The sequence below is a fragment of the Platalea leucorodia genome, assembly GCF_965183815.1.
Source record: "Platalea leucorodia genome assembly, chromosome: 3".
NCBI lineage: Eukaryota > Metazoa > Chordata > Aves > Pelecaniformes > Threskiornithidae > Platalea > Platalea leucorodia.
This window is the reverse complement of record NC_138825.1, coordinates 27,547,648-27,560,949: the sequence shown is the minus strand read 5'-3', so window position 1 is coordinate 27,560,949 and position 13,302 is coordinate 27,547,648. Positions and strand designations below refer to the sequence as shown.

The following is a 13,302-nucleotide window of genomic DNA, read 5'->3' as shown; positions in this document are numbered from 1 at the left end:
CTAAAAATACCTGAGGTTCGTGGCATCATCACTTTTCAATCCTCTGGTTACGTTGCTTGTAGCCACTGTTCCTTGGGCAGTTCCCAAGGATGCATCAGTGGGGAGGTTAGCATCCATCCTGCTCCGAGCTACGAATTACTTTTCCAGTCAGATTCTCAGGTGGATACTCCAGAGAGGCTTGAATCTGCTGTAAGTGAAAAGTGAACAGAAGGGAAACCACGGTGTGTCAGCACCACCATCTTCTTTCCAGAATCTTGTGATAAATCAGATAACACTGTTCTGAGAACTGCTTGCTTACTAATTATTGAAATCACATTACCTTTTCTTTGTGTCTGTAATTAGCATTTCAGCTTGAGTCTAGTGCTTGATGATAAATGAGCCTTGTATGCCATAGGTTCAGTAAATGATGAAAAACTGAAGTCTGTGTTTGCTTACTCTCTTCGTCCATAAAACAAACAAAACTGAGCTGATCTCTAAGTAGAAATGGTGTCAGAAATGATGTGGTCTGCAGGAGGAGGCTGTTTTTATTTCTCCGTTTCCTCATCGGGTGACTCACAGTACATGTAAACAATGCAATAAATAAATACTCTGATAAGTCCAACCTTAGCTAAGATAACCATAGAAAATCCTTTTATGTGTTTCTAAATCAGAGGATAAAAATGCATCTCTTAGAAACTGGTAGGAGAATTATAGAGTAAGTCTTTAAAAGCATGATCTGGAGCAGCCTAGATTTCCAGATAGCACACTCTGAAACTGAATATCCGCATAAAACAATTGATGAAAAATGTTGATGTAAAAATGTTGTGTATCCACTTGAGATAACAGTCTTCTAGAGGGAGAGAGTAGGCTGAAAAGCTAAGACAAGCTCTATAAAGTGGTACTGAGGTTCTGTCTGCTGTGCTGGCTTGTGGAGTTTGAGACTCAGAACTTCAGATATGTGGGCATCTGAACAACACCATGTCTGAATGCAAGACTTTTATCTGAGCAGAACTTATGCCAGGCGTGTGATCTAGTTTGTTTAAAGATATGAGCTTGTTCTGAAGATGTTGGATGTCTTTTGCAGACTGTTCGGAGAGATAATTCATAGAGGCTTCTCTGGATGACAGAAAAAGGGAAATCACAGATTTTAGCAGAAGTCTGACGTCTCGAGAAACCAGCGAGCAGACTGTGGAAGGTTATTCCAGAGGAGAACCTCCACGGCTCCAGTAAACAGGACTTTAGAATATGTCCAGTGCTACCTCCTAGCAACCAAAACTTTTATGAGGTTCAGTTGGCACACATCCACTTGCTTGGAGGGCAATTATGCATAATTCATGCTAGATTCAGATCACTGTGACCTCAGACAAAATGGGGACTTGAAACGAGAGGTGATCCTTGGGCTCCCTGTTGTAGAGCCCCCAGTTCCTTCACCTTCATGCAAAGCACCGTGCCAGGATGCCAGTTGGGTCAGGGGGAAATGCAGGCAGAGCCTTTTTGTTCTTGAATTGTCTGTGACAATAATTCAAGCTCTATCTGTGACAGCTGAAAATGGTATGAAATGGTCAGGCGTACATTGCTTTCAGATGGAAGTGTGATGCTTGGTAACATTCCAGTAATTCTGAAGCATGACTTGGTCGACTGGTCTGTAAGGTAGAGCCATAGATGACAAGCAAGCTTATCACCTTCTTCAAAGTGTTTCCTACTTACAATTCATTCCCAGGAGAAGATCCTATGGTGGTGTACTGTGCCTGCTATAGGGAAGGCTTTCTCCCTGGCGCTTGTTAGGCACTCTCTGGAAACTCCTTTCTATTTTTCTGCTAAGGAACAAGCTGGCAATTTTGTCAGAAATAAAGCTTTAGACGTTGATTTATTTAAAAGGCCCTTTCCTTAAGGTGTTCTTCTCTCCGCTCCCCCCCCCCCCCCCCCAGTCGTCCACAAAATTAAAAAAACAAAACCAAACCACCACCGCTCCCACCCCAGAAAACTACTGGCCAAATAATTCTCCTTAGCCTACCTGGGAAGGGAAACATTAGCCTAATCTGTGTTTCTCTGTTTATATTTCTCTCAGGTAAGTGTTAAGGAGGATGAACTTGCTCCTTGCAGAATGATACGCGTTTACTTTGCCACTTCTATATCAATAAAGTACTTCTGTCAGGTGTCCTGTGTGCTTTGTCACAAGTGGGCAAAATTGGAGAGAGCGTTGTGCTGCTGGAGCTGTGTTTAATGTGGACAGTCCCTTGAAAGCAAAGTTAGAGGGGCTGGGAGCATGCATGCTCCAAAATTTAGCCGGCCTTCTAAGAGAAATCGTAAAAGCCAGTTCTCAGAGCTTCAGAGGCTGTGTATCTATACCTGTAGGGTAATTAGGAAAAATGTTCATAGCTTAGCTAGGAGACCTTTGGGGAGCATTGTTATTTTTGCAAGTATTAAATGCAAAATCTGAATTTGTTATGAAAATGCATCCATAAGTTGTGCTTAGCCATTCTCCCTTGCCTGCAAGCTGAAGGCACCATGGTATTAAAAAGCATAGTCCTTTCCCCTTTTCTGTGCTACTTCTGGTTACGTGGAATACTAGGAAAGGAAACCGAGGATCGGCAAATACTACCTACTCTACAGGGAAGTCTGTACAAGGGAAAAGATTTCTATAGGGATGGCTAAGAGCTTTGAATGTAATGAAGAAGAAAATACTCAGTGGAGCTAATACTTGTGGGGAATAAATTCTTCACAGAAAGCTGAGAAAGCTGCTGAGTGTCAATGTTCCTCTGAAAATGGTAAAAGTAATTGTAAAAGCTGAATGGCGTGGCATTCAATTATGTAAGGAACCAAAGGGGCTAAAAAAATAATAACCTGGTATATCAGAAAGCAATTTAAAATATAAGCTAGGGGAAAATGGAATATTTCTGTCACAATAAGATGAATTCCACCACTGGCTGCATTGATTTCGTGTCTCAAGTTTTGTTCCAAACAGATCTGTAACTATGGAGGGGAGGGAGGGGGGGAAAAAAGGCATACTTTTGTTCCCTCGACCTCCCAGGCCAGCCCGTTCCCTTTCTCAGCGAGAATGGTGAGAAAGATTTGGATAAACATACAAACAGGACTCTAAGAATTTAATTAGCTCTGTTGGTCATTCAATCTCCAGTTGTCTGATTTAATTGTCCCTTTCAGAGGGATCATTTGAAGCAGAGCTCCATAAGCTCTGTGAATGTCAGTAAACTAAGCTTGTTAGTGTACAGTGTGAAGGCCAAAGCTGAATTCTTGTGGGTATTCACAGCCTTCAATAAATAGCGCGGCGGTGCCGAGGAGGAATCGTTCCTTACGCCCACTTGCCCTTAAGATGTTTCCCTTCAATTCAGAAATGAATATTCAGTTGAAAAGTTATTATACATCTTGTGTCTTTCAAAATATTCTTGGCACTGCATAGGAGTCTGTCTGCAGAGAGGTGGGATGGCTTTTTTTTTTTTTTCCTCCTACCTTCTGCGCGGAGGATCTGGAACCAAGCAGTAGCTGTTAGACTTTTAGGTTTGTCTGCTTGTTTGTTTGGGGTAGGGTTTTTTTTGGCCTGGCAGTGCTGTTTCCTTAGCTGTGGAGCTCCTGCTCCATCTTCTCGGGGCAGGGATGACACATTAGCATGGCACGAGAGGTCCAAGCGTTAGGTTGTCGGGATCTTGACAGATCTTGCTGTGAAGTGTTCCAGTTTGGCAGAGTTGAGAACAGTTAGGGCTAAAGCTTGTTATGGGGAGTGCCTGCTTGAAGATTTTTTTTTTTTTTGAGTTATTGGGGCATTTCTTTTAGGAGAGTGGCTGTTTTCCAGTAATTTTGTGAAGGCAAAGAATAGTTTGAGGGTTTTTCAAGGAAGCAGGGTTGTTTATTAACGTCATTTTTGGCGATGATTTTGTTTGAACAGTTTCAGTCACCTCATAGTTTAAGGCACTGATATTTTGCAAGAGTGTAGGCTTACGGTATTAAGAATAATGAAAAGAAGGGCTGGCTGAAATGTGTTGCAGGAGAACTCCTTGTACTGAATGATTGGATGATAAAGTGCCAGAGGAAATTGCTTGTAGATAAACGAAAGCAATGTGTGCGGGAAGAGAAGGAGGGTCACAACGCGGTGTATGCTGTGATGACTGCTGCACCAGGTGTTACTGCTCTGGAAGGGGCCTTTGTGGTTGTCCTGTAAAAATGGCAGCGTAACAATCGGTAAAACGAGTGTCAGTACTCGGTAGTGAAGGAACAGAAAACAAAACAGAAAGCATAAATGTGCCGTTGCGTAAATGTGTGGTGCTCCCCTGTCTTCAATACCCTGTGGAGCTCTGGTCCTCCATGTCTTCCACCTCACCTCCCCCCAGTCCACAAAATGTTGTAAAGAAGAAAAATCCAAAGTATAGGGTGATAAAGAGCCACCAAGAGTCCGCAGTCTGGAAGGTACTTGACGTGGAAGAGACCCACAAAAATTATGAATGTCATGGAGAAGGGGATGGGGAGTGAGGGTCCACTGTCCTTCCCAGATGAGCGTGAAGCGAGCATGTGAGAGCTGTGAAGGGGAAGATGATGGTTCCTCAAGCAGCTCTGGGGCTGTCAGGCTTGTACTGCCGGCCAGGATGCTATCCGAATTCAATAAGGAGAGGACAAGGAACAGTTGTGTGGCAAGAGGTATAGGTCATGGACCTGAGGGAAGAGAGCTGAGTGAGGCAGAGGAGAGGAGACGAGACTGGCTGGGTTCCTGAGGCGTGGTGCCTGGCATGACAGAGGAGAAGAAAATGCATCTTGGAAAGGGACTCAGTTTTGGAGAAAGGACTGGCTTAGGGAAAGAAGAGAAAGGAAAGAAGCAGATGAGCACGGGAGTTGCAGGAATGGGCAGGCAAACCTCTGCCTGCCCAAAGACGCTTGGGGATGGAGACAGGATTGTCAGAGAGACTCTGAGGTTCTACTGTTGGCAAATACCTCTCCAACTCAGATGAGCGTTTTGCTAGCATGCCTTCCCCTGCCGGGTGACAGCCTGTCACTGCCATAATTTTACTGTATTCAACTCGACTGGTCTGCGTAGAGGCTGTATTAGACTGACAGAAGAACTATTCTAACTTTTAGACAATACCGTGTAATGGCATATCCTTTCTAAATGACACCACACAGATAAGATATTAAGCCAACCTCTTTCAGATAAAACACCAGAATGAAAGTATGCTTTTATAACTTCATTTTAGCCTTGTTTTACATAAATGCACTTCATGAGAAAACTGTAAACTGTATTTATTTTTTTTTCCGTCCAAAAAAAACTCCTGTCTAGCTTAGTACAGATGATGGATTTGCTCCAAAGATAAATTAAACTGCTGTAGAGAGGAGGCTGTGTTGGATCCCCAATTAATTTGCTGCGGTTGTTTGAAGTTATGTGATGAAAGATGAAGGAATTGCAAGAAATAGGATTTTCTGCTGGATGGGACAAGCTGAGCCCTGCCTGAGGAAACTGGATTATATTCTGGCCAGCGCCATAGAGCAGCCACCTGATGCAGTCGCTTGAGGCAGGCATCTCCTGGGTAGTCACCAGTTACGCCTATGGTAGCCTCTTCTAGTGCGATCACCCGTTTGCTCTGTGTGACTCAGGCATCTGACCAGTAGCTCAAGTCAAGACTGCTTTAAACGTAATCTAGCGTTGTACCATATCTGTTATCTGAAGTGCTGAACCCTACGTGTGAAAAACTAATAGATTTTTTGAATTTGTCATCTATCTGTGCCATAGCATCTCATCTGTAAGGTGTCATTTGTCTAAGAGATTTGCTGTGGAAATAAATGTAATGCAATATTCCTGAAGTGCTTCAAAGATGTAGAAATGAGCATATAAAAATAATCTTGCGTGCATGAAGAATCCTGTCCTAAGAAGAGAGTTTGAATTTCTAGAGTTTCTTCAAGAAATACGGTGCAACCAGAAAGCTGAACATGGACCAGAGAAGGGCAACAAAATCACGAAGTTGATGGTTAAGAGAGGACTTCCAGCATGTGGGGAGAGACTGTGCTCTGATGTAGTTGTGTTAAGTGAACCAAATTAACGGCACATGATCGATGGTGATAGTTCTGTTGCTTTCAACTTTTTTGTTGCTGGTTTTGCCAGTTGGTATTACAGTCTTTGGTGTTGCTTGTTTAATACATGTACTCTGTTGTTCTTATGTTTCTTATCCCAGGTGGCTTACTTTCCCCTTTTTTGCTCCAAAAATAACTAAATACTGTTTAACTATGACCAACCAATGTAGATAACAGGCTGCTCTCGGTCACCCTTGTTGTAGTAGAAATAATGACAAATACGGTAGAGAAAACTCTTGAGTTTCACTGATTTAAAGCAGGTGAGGCTTATTCATTTCATGGGAAGGTTATCAGCTGGTGTTTGTGAAATCCCAAATGACCTTTTTTTTTTTTTTTTTTTGGTAATCTCTCAGAATGACATTTTGGATGCTCTTATGATGATCTATAGGAAGTCTGAGTTCCCAATTTTAACACTTCAGTTAAGTTCTTAATGTCAAATGATACAAAAGTCCATCCCATTAAAGTAAATATAGCTATTCTAGAAGGGTATATGTCTAACATTTTGCTTTACTTCGGTAGAGGATATGTGTATCCCTGTCTTTGATCTGTATTTTTCTTTTAATATCTAAAATCTGTCGTGCAGCTGTAGCGTTGTCCTTGGAAGCACGTGGCCTGTGCCAGGCACGCTTGACCAGCCCGTGGAGCACGGGCATGGCTTTCCTTGGTCTCACTGCACGGCTTTTCATGGTTGTTGAGTGGGGCATCTTTATCAGCCAGCCAAAGGTTCTCCTCGTCCTAACCTGCTGTTAGGCCTCAGAGCAGTAGTAGAAGTTTGGGAAGGGGATCAGCATCTTGGAGCATGATGTAGTCACAGTGGAGACTGAAAGACCTCTGGGAAGTGGCTTTTTACGGCGACCTGCAGCCAAGGGGAGCTGAAGTGTTGCAACAAAAATGCTTCTCCCAAGCTGCTGCCGCAGCCTCATGCCGCAGGTAGCGTAACCGGTACTGGTGTTTGTGCCATCGCTCCTAGAGCAGCACTGTGTCTTTCTGCTTCTCCTTAAATCTGCTCTATGAAGGTTCCTGCAGGACTAATGCAGCCTTCATCTAGAAATCTTCCTCTCGTGTGTTGCAGTAACTTGCAGGTAGGTGGAAACTTTGAGTTTCTGAACGGTAAGGTGGCTGGAGAAAATCCCCGTTCTTTGGTGTGTTGCCTCGAGTTTTCTGCCATCCTCCATTTTATCCCTGGAAAAATACCTAGTTTAACTTTCAGTGTGAAGCTTTGCTAATCAATACGTTACAAGCGTGGTAAAGTTCAAGAAATTGCCTCCATTACTATCTTGAGATGAGAAATTGATTTAGCTGCATTCTCTCTCTGCTAATTCATCTGTGCTTTATGTTCCCATGAAAGGTATTATGTGCTCCTTATTTTCCAGTAGTGTCATCAATCCTAATGAAGAGAGAAGAACAAAAATTTATATTGCGTGTATGGGATAGCCGATATCTGACTTAGCTCTTAATTTGTAAATGTTGCTGTAGGCTTCACTTCTCAGCTTCTCCTTACTGTTCTTTGGTTATATGCAAAATCTAGGGGCTGGAATGGGAGCAAAACTGAAGAATATGGCAAAGGAATATACAGTTAGATTGCTTTTTAATCTAAACCTCAAAAAATGAGATGCTGTTTAAAATTTAATGAAAGGAATTAAAAACTCATTTGTGAATTTTCTGTACTTTTGCAGTGTTTGGTCCTGTGTTAGTTACATTGGGACTGTTTTCAGTATTTATCAGCCACCAGTTCACTACCTCTGGCTCTAAAATGCCCAACGTTTTATTCTTTAACTATGGTATTACATATGAGAGCTTTGCACTTACCTGCTAGTTTACATATGACTGCATATGAGTGGTATTGTAGCTCTGATGATGAAGGTGGTATAGTCGGAAAAGCAGCCAAAACAAGTAAGAAAGAGGAAAGGGTTTTCCAGGGCATTCCTGTTGTTGCTTTTCCCAGTGTCCATCGGTCCGGCCTCTGTAGGAAGCTGCCAGGGATGGTTTGTCTGCAGAATACTTTGGCATTTTTAGGTTTAATACTAGTGTTCATTGTTCCAGAGCAGATAAATGAAAAAGAAAGCAAAACTCTATACTGTGACTTTGGTCACTAGTCATGATGTAGCAGGGTTTTTTAAAATGAAATTTAAACGTCTTGGCAGGTTCTAAATAGCTGTATTAAACTGGGGGGGGGGGAGGGGGAGAATGTTCTCTTTTTTGGCTCCACTGGTGTTAACCTTGGCTTTTCATTGTGTCTCTGAGTATTTCCTGTGACAAACACAAAGCGATGGTATACACCTGTCAGTCATCTGGAAGATTCAATATGCCTGTTACAGACGTAAAGGTGTTAAATACCAGTTTAAAAAACAAGTTAGATAAAGCGTTAAGTACATGTGGGCTTATTAAAACCTGCCTTATTTCAACAAAGAGGCAAATTCATGGGGTTTGTTGAGGAAAGCCGTCAGCAGATAGGATGCAAGCGGGTAACGAACAGTTTGCTTTCGGGACGTTTGTAGCATTTCAGCTCACATTTGTAGCAAGACATGGATGTGCACAGGTGTTAGGTACTGGGACTCAACGCAAGAATGTTGTAAGCAAAAACTCACTTGGATCCAAGAAAATCCATGTGTCCCTGTGCGATGCTACCAGCATTTACCGTCAGCTGAGGTGTTGTGTCAAAGAAAGACATTTTGGGCAGGTCAGACTTTGTGAGGAGCTCCACTGTCTCCCGTGGTGCCTGTTCTGATGGAGCAGGTTGGTGTCTGGATTGTGCTGTGGACCTGTCTGTTTCCTGTGGCCCTGGGGGAAGGTGAAGGGGGAGGCAGAGGCTGGCGTTGGGCAGGGCAAGGGAGCTGCTGGGGTTCGTCTCCCCCACCTTGCTGGTGGGCTAAGGGAGGGCCCTCGTTCTGCGCAAGGAACTGCTGGGCTTGGGGGGCGGCTTCATGCTGTATGTGGTAGTGTCACAGTGCTTGGGACCTGTTAGCAGAGATTTTTTTTAAAGAATAAGTTAAACAAGTGAATCTAGCGTGAAGGTGAGAGGAGGAAAAATGCTGATCAAGGTCACTGAGGTTATCTGTGCTCTTTTCCCACAAGCAGTCACTTCTTAAGCCTGGAACGACTTTCCAAAACCTGTCAGGGCTTGATGTGAATGAAGAGTTTCCTATTGACATCAGTGAGCTGTGAATCACACCTTAATCTTCCAGGCTTGTTTCATAGAAGGGGACCTCGAGGATCATCTGGTCCAACTTTTCTTGGCAAAAGCACAGTCTAGACAAGACGGTCCAGTACCCTGTCCAGCCGAATCTTAAAACTGTCCAATGTTGGGGAATCCACCACTTCCCTGGGGAGATTATTCCAATGGCTGATTGTCCTTATTGTGAAAAATTTTCCTCTTGTGTCCAATCAGAATCTCCCCAGGAGCAACTTGTACCCATTACTCCTCGTCTCTTCCATGTGACTCCTTGTAAAAAGGGAGTCTCCATCTTTGTAGCCACCCTTTAAATACTGGAACATGGTGATAAAGTCTCCCTTAAGCCGCCTTTTCTCAAGGCTGAACAAACCCATTTCTCTCAGCCTTTTGTCATGTGGCAGGCTTCCCAGTCCTTTGATCATCTTTGTGGCCCTTCTCTGGACTCTCCTCAGCCTGTCCACTTCTTTTTTGTATAGCAGGGACCAAAACTGTACACAGTATTCCAGGTGTGGCCTGACAAGCACTGAGTAGAATGGGATAATGATGACTTTTTCTCTGCTGGTGATGCCCTCGTTGATGCAACCCAGCATCCTGTTGGCTTTCTTTGCTGCAGCGGCACACTGCTCACTCATACTGAGCTTGTTGTCCACCGGGACCCCCAGGTCCATTTCCACAGAGCTGCTCCCCAGCTGGGTAGATCCCAGCCTGTGCTGCACTCCTGGATTATGTTTTCCCAGGTGCAAGACCTTACATTTGTCTGTGTTCAACTTCATAAGGTTCTTGTTAGCCCACTTTTCCAGCCTACCCAGGTTTTCCTGCAGGGTGGCTCTCCCTTCCGAAGTGTCCACTTCCCCACTCACTTTGGTATCATCAGCAAACTTCATCAGGGTACATCCCTGGGGGACCCCATTTGTGACAGGTTGCCAGTTTGAAAAGGAGCTGTTTACCAGCACCCTCTGGGTGCGGCCTGTCAGCCAGTTCCCCACCCACCGCACAGACCACTTGTCTACACCGTACCACATCAGTTTCTCTAGGAGGAGGATGTGGGAAACCATATCGAAAGCCTTGGAGAAATCCAGGTAGACAATGTCCGCTGCTCGCCCCATGTGAACTGAGCAGGTTACTTTGTCGTAGAAGGCGAGCAGGTTTGTCAAGCACGATTTGCCCTTGGTGAATCCATACTGGCTTTTCCCAATCACGTGCCTCATTTGACTTGTGGTAACCCCCAGGAGGATTTGTTCCATAACTTTCCCAGGGACTGAAGTAAGACTGATGGGCCTATAATTTCCTGGGTCCTCCTTTAAGACTTTCTTGTAGAGGGGGGGTGACGTTAGCCTTCTTCCAGTCTTCTGGGATGTCTCCTGATCTCTACGACTTCTCAAGATTATAGAGAGCAGCCTTGCAGTGACATCAGCCAGCTCTCTTAACACCCTTGGGTGTTCAGGGCCTTCCCTAAAAGCTGTTTTGGCAGCAGCACCTACAAAAACAAATGTCTTGTTTTCATGTAAATAATTTAAGATGCCTTGTGTAGATATCTGTTCTGCACTGGGTGACAACCTGATTGTATCTCCTGCACCTTTGACTTTCATTAATCCCTCCCTTCCTGATTGCTATACCTTCTCTTGTTTGTGTGATGCTTGTCATGTAGGTTGCAGGCTCTGGGCCAGTAAATCTCCTCTCCGTGAGAGCATCCAGCCTGTCTTTGGGTTTTGTCAAAGCAGTGTAAGATGCTGTGAAATCTTTACGGTCTCTGCAGTAGAGGCACAATCTTGTTTTATTCATTGCATCAACACAACCCATTCCTCATTTTGCAGTAGGCGCCAAGCTGAGTAAGAAGAAGGGATGAATTTACTTGTATTTCAGTCTGTAATTTGAAGGATTGTGGATGTATCAGTCCCAGAGATTTGACAATGAACCAGTCTCTCGCTATTGATATGGGCAAGAGGTTCTTGGTTGTTCTTTAAGGGAGTTACAGTGCTGATAAATGTCCTCTGCAGTAGTGACTTGAAGAACAGAGTAGCATGGAGATACTATATTGAATAGAAGTTTGTATCTAGTTGTGTTACAATAGGAAGCTCATTCTTGCAGGTCTGCTCATGGTTTGGGGCAGGTTGGTGATATTTTATAAGATAATCATGTGGGGGGAAAAACTAATTTCCATTCTTTTGCTTTATGTTTAGATACATCACTTTGAGATCACAGAATGAAAGCAGCATGAAATGTTATGGCAAGGACAGCACAGCAAGATACAGGAGTCTCACAAACCCTCAAAAATCAGGTAATGTTGCAGCATCATATGTCCACTTTCTATGAGGCTGGCTTGTTTAATAAGGCTCAATAAGGCTCAATGCTTTTTGACTGTTTTCCAAAGTCTGGGCTTCTGAGTCTCTGTGGCTTTATTGATGGACTTCTGACATATGACTAGTTGTGTGTTGGCTTTGTGTCCATTATTTTATGTACCACAATAGGTATGATGCAGGAGATGCCCATACATTTAAATCTTTCTTAAAAGACTACCTTGACTGTATTGTCTCATACAAGCAAAATAGATATTACCTTAATAAGAAAGAAAAAAGAGGAAAGAAAAAAAAAAAAAAGTGGCCATGGTGGTCAGTTCTGCATAGCCATCGGATTTTACTTGGCTCCATTGCTAGGTACCAACATGATGTATTTTAGAGGGATTGACTTTTCCAAGGGTCCTGCAGCTGCATTTCTGAAAACTGTCTCCTTTGGGGGAGACACTGGGCTCAAAATAGCTGTTCCCTCTCTACTGAAAGCTTAGCCATATGCTATTTTCCACATACTACTACTTCTGCCTGTTTTTTTTAATTGTTTATCTGTCTCAGGATGTTTCCCTCTTGCCTGTTTTTGCAAATCCTAGCATATGTTTTCTGACTGTTTCACAGCATTTACAGTTACAGAAAAAGGCAATCACATTACAAGCTTCACAGTGTAAACACTGTAGAGGTCAGGAAGAAACTGGTTAAGTGCATTATAAGGATGCTGACCTTATACTAAAATTGTATGCTTATGGCTGTGGTCACACCAATAGCCAATGGATTGATGTTTGAGTGGAAAGGCATAAAAATTTCCACTTCTCCCCCAAATCAACAGCAGTGACCAGAGGTGGTAACGTAGCCACATATGATAAGTGGGCAAGGTCTAACCTCTCTGTCCCAAGATCTTCATGGCAGAGTCTTGTCATGTCTGCAGAACTAGGATCTTGCTGGGGAAAAACAAGTCACTCAGTTCAGTATAGTAGTAAACTAAAATATGAAATTGAGGGCAATTTTGATAATAGGACATGTTTATTTTCCAGGAAGCATTTGAGAGTATTGCCCTTCATGTAAGACTCAGCAGAAGGCACTGCAATTTATTTCATCTAAGCAGTCAGTAAACCCAGATTGGCTGAAGAGATTTCAAATAGAGTTTCATAGACAGCTTCAGCCTTGATCAAATACACAGTAATATATTGGTGAATAATCAAAAAATCATTGTGTTTATCACAGGTGATCAGCCCCTTTAATTAATGCTGTCTTCTGTACACTTTTTAGTCACTTTGTCGTGGAATATGCAATTCAAGTGCCCTTCTGGCCTTAGTCAAGGTTTGTATTTTATTTTTAATCAGTATTGTGAGATCACATCATTTTGTATTTGTCATTTTTATGAAGTAATGTAATACCTGCTTCAGTCACAGTTCTCCAAACCCTTCAAAGTACCTCGAAACTGTAACACCAATTCACTGACAGCAAAGATAATCAGATTTGTTGAAGCAACCTTCGTTTCTTTGGGACTCATGGAACTGTATCTCCCTTAGACTAAATTGAGTTAATGGCTTTATTTAGAAATCAGCCTTCTCTTCTTGAATAACCAGAATTCTGTTAGTTTGGGGAAAAAAAGTTTTCATTAAATTACCAGTGCTTCAGAATGCGTTTTCTTCTTGTAACTTAGATCAAAAGGAGAGGAAAATGTTTCTGCTTGCTTGTCTTCCTTTCTCCTCCCCCTTTTCTAGAGGCTTTCCTGAGATGATCAACTGTTGGTTTTGCTGTTGGTTTTTTTTGTTGCCTCTTTTTTAAACTTCA

General features: G+C 42.9%; 1 protein-coding gene across 4 annotated transcripts in view; it reads left to right on the top strand.

Moving 5' to 3' along the window:
- Window positions 1-13,302, top strand: part of TRERF1 (transcriptional regulating factor 1) — a 101,378-nt gene that overhangs the window by 61,106 nt on the left and 26,970 nt on the right. For all 4 annotated transcript variants that reach the window (XM_082307717.1, XM_082307718.1, XM_082307719.1 and 1 more), the window contains one exon: window positions 11,401-11,498. The gene's annotated coding sequence lies outside the window, so the exon portion shown is untranslated. The remainder of the gene's footprint in view (window positions 1-11,400; window positions 11,499-13,302) is intronic.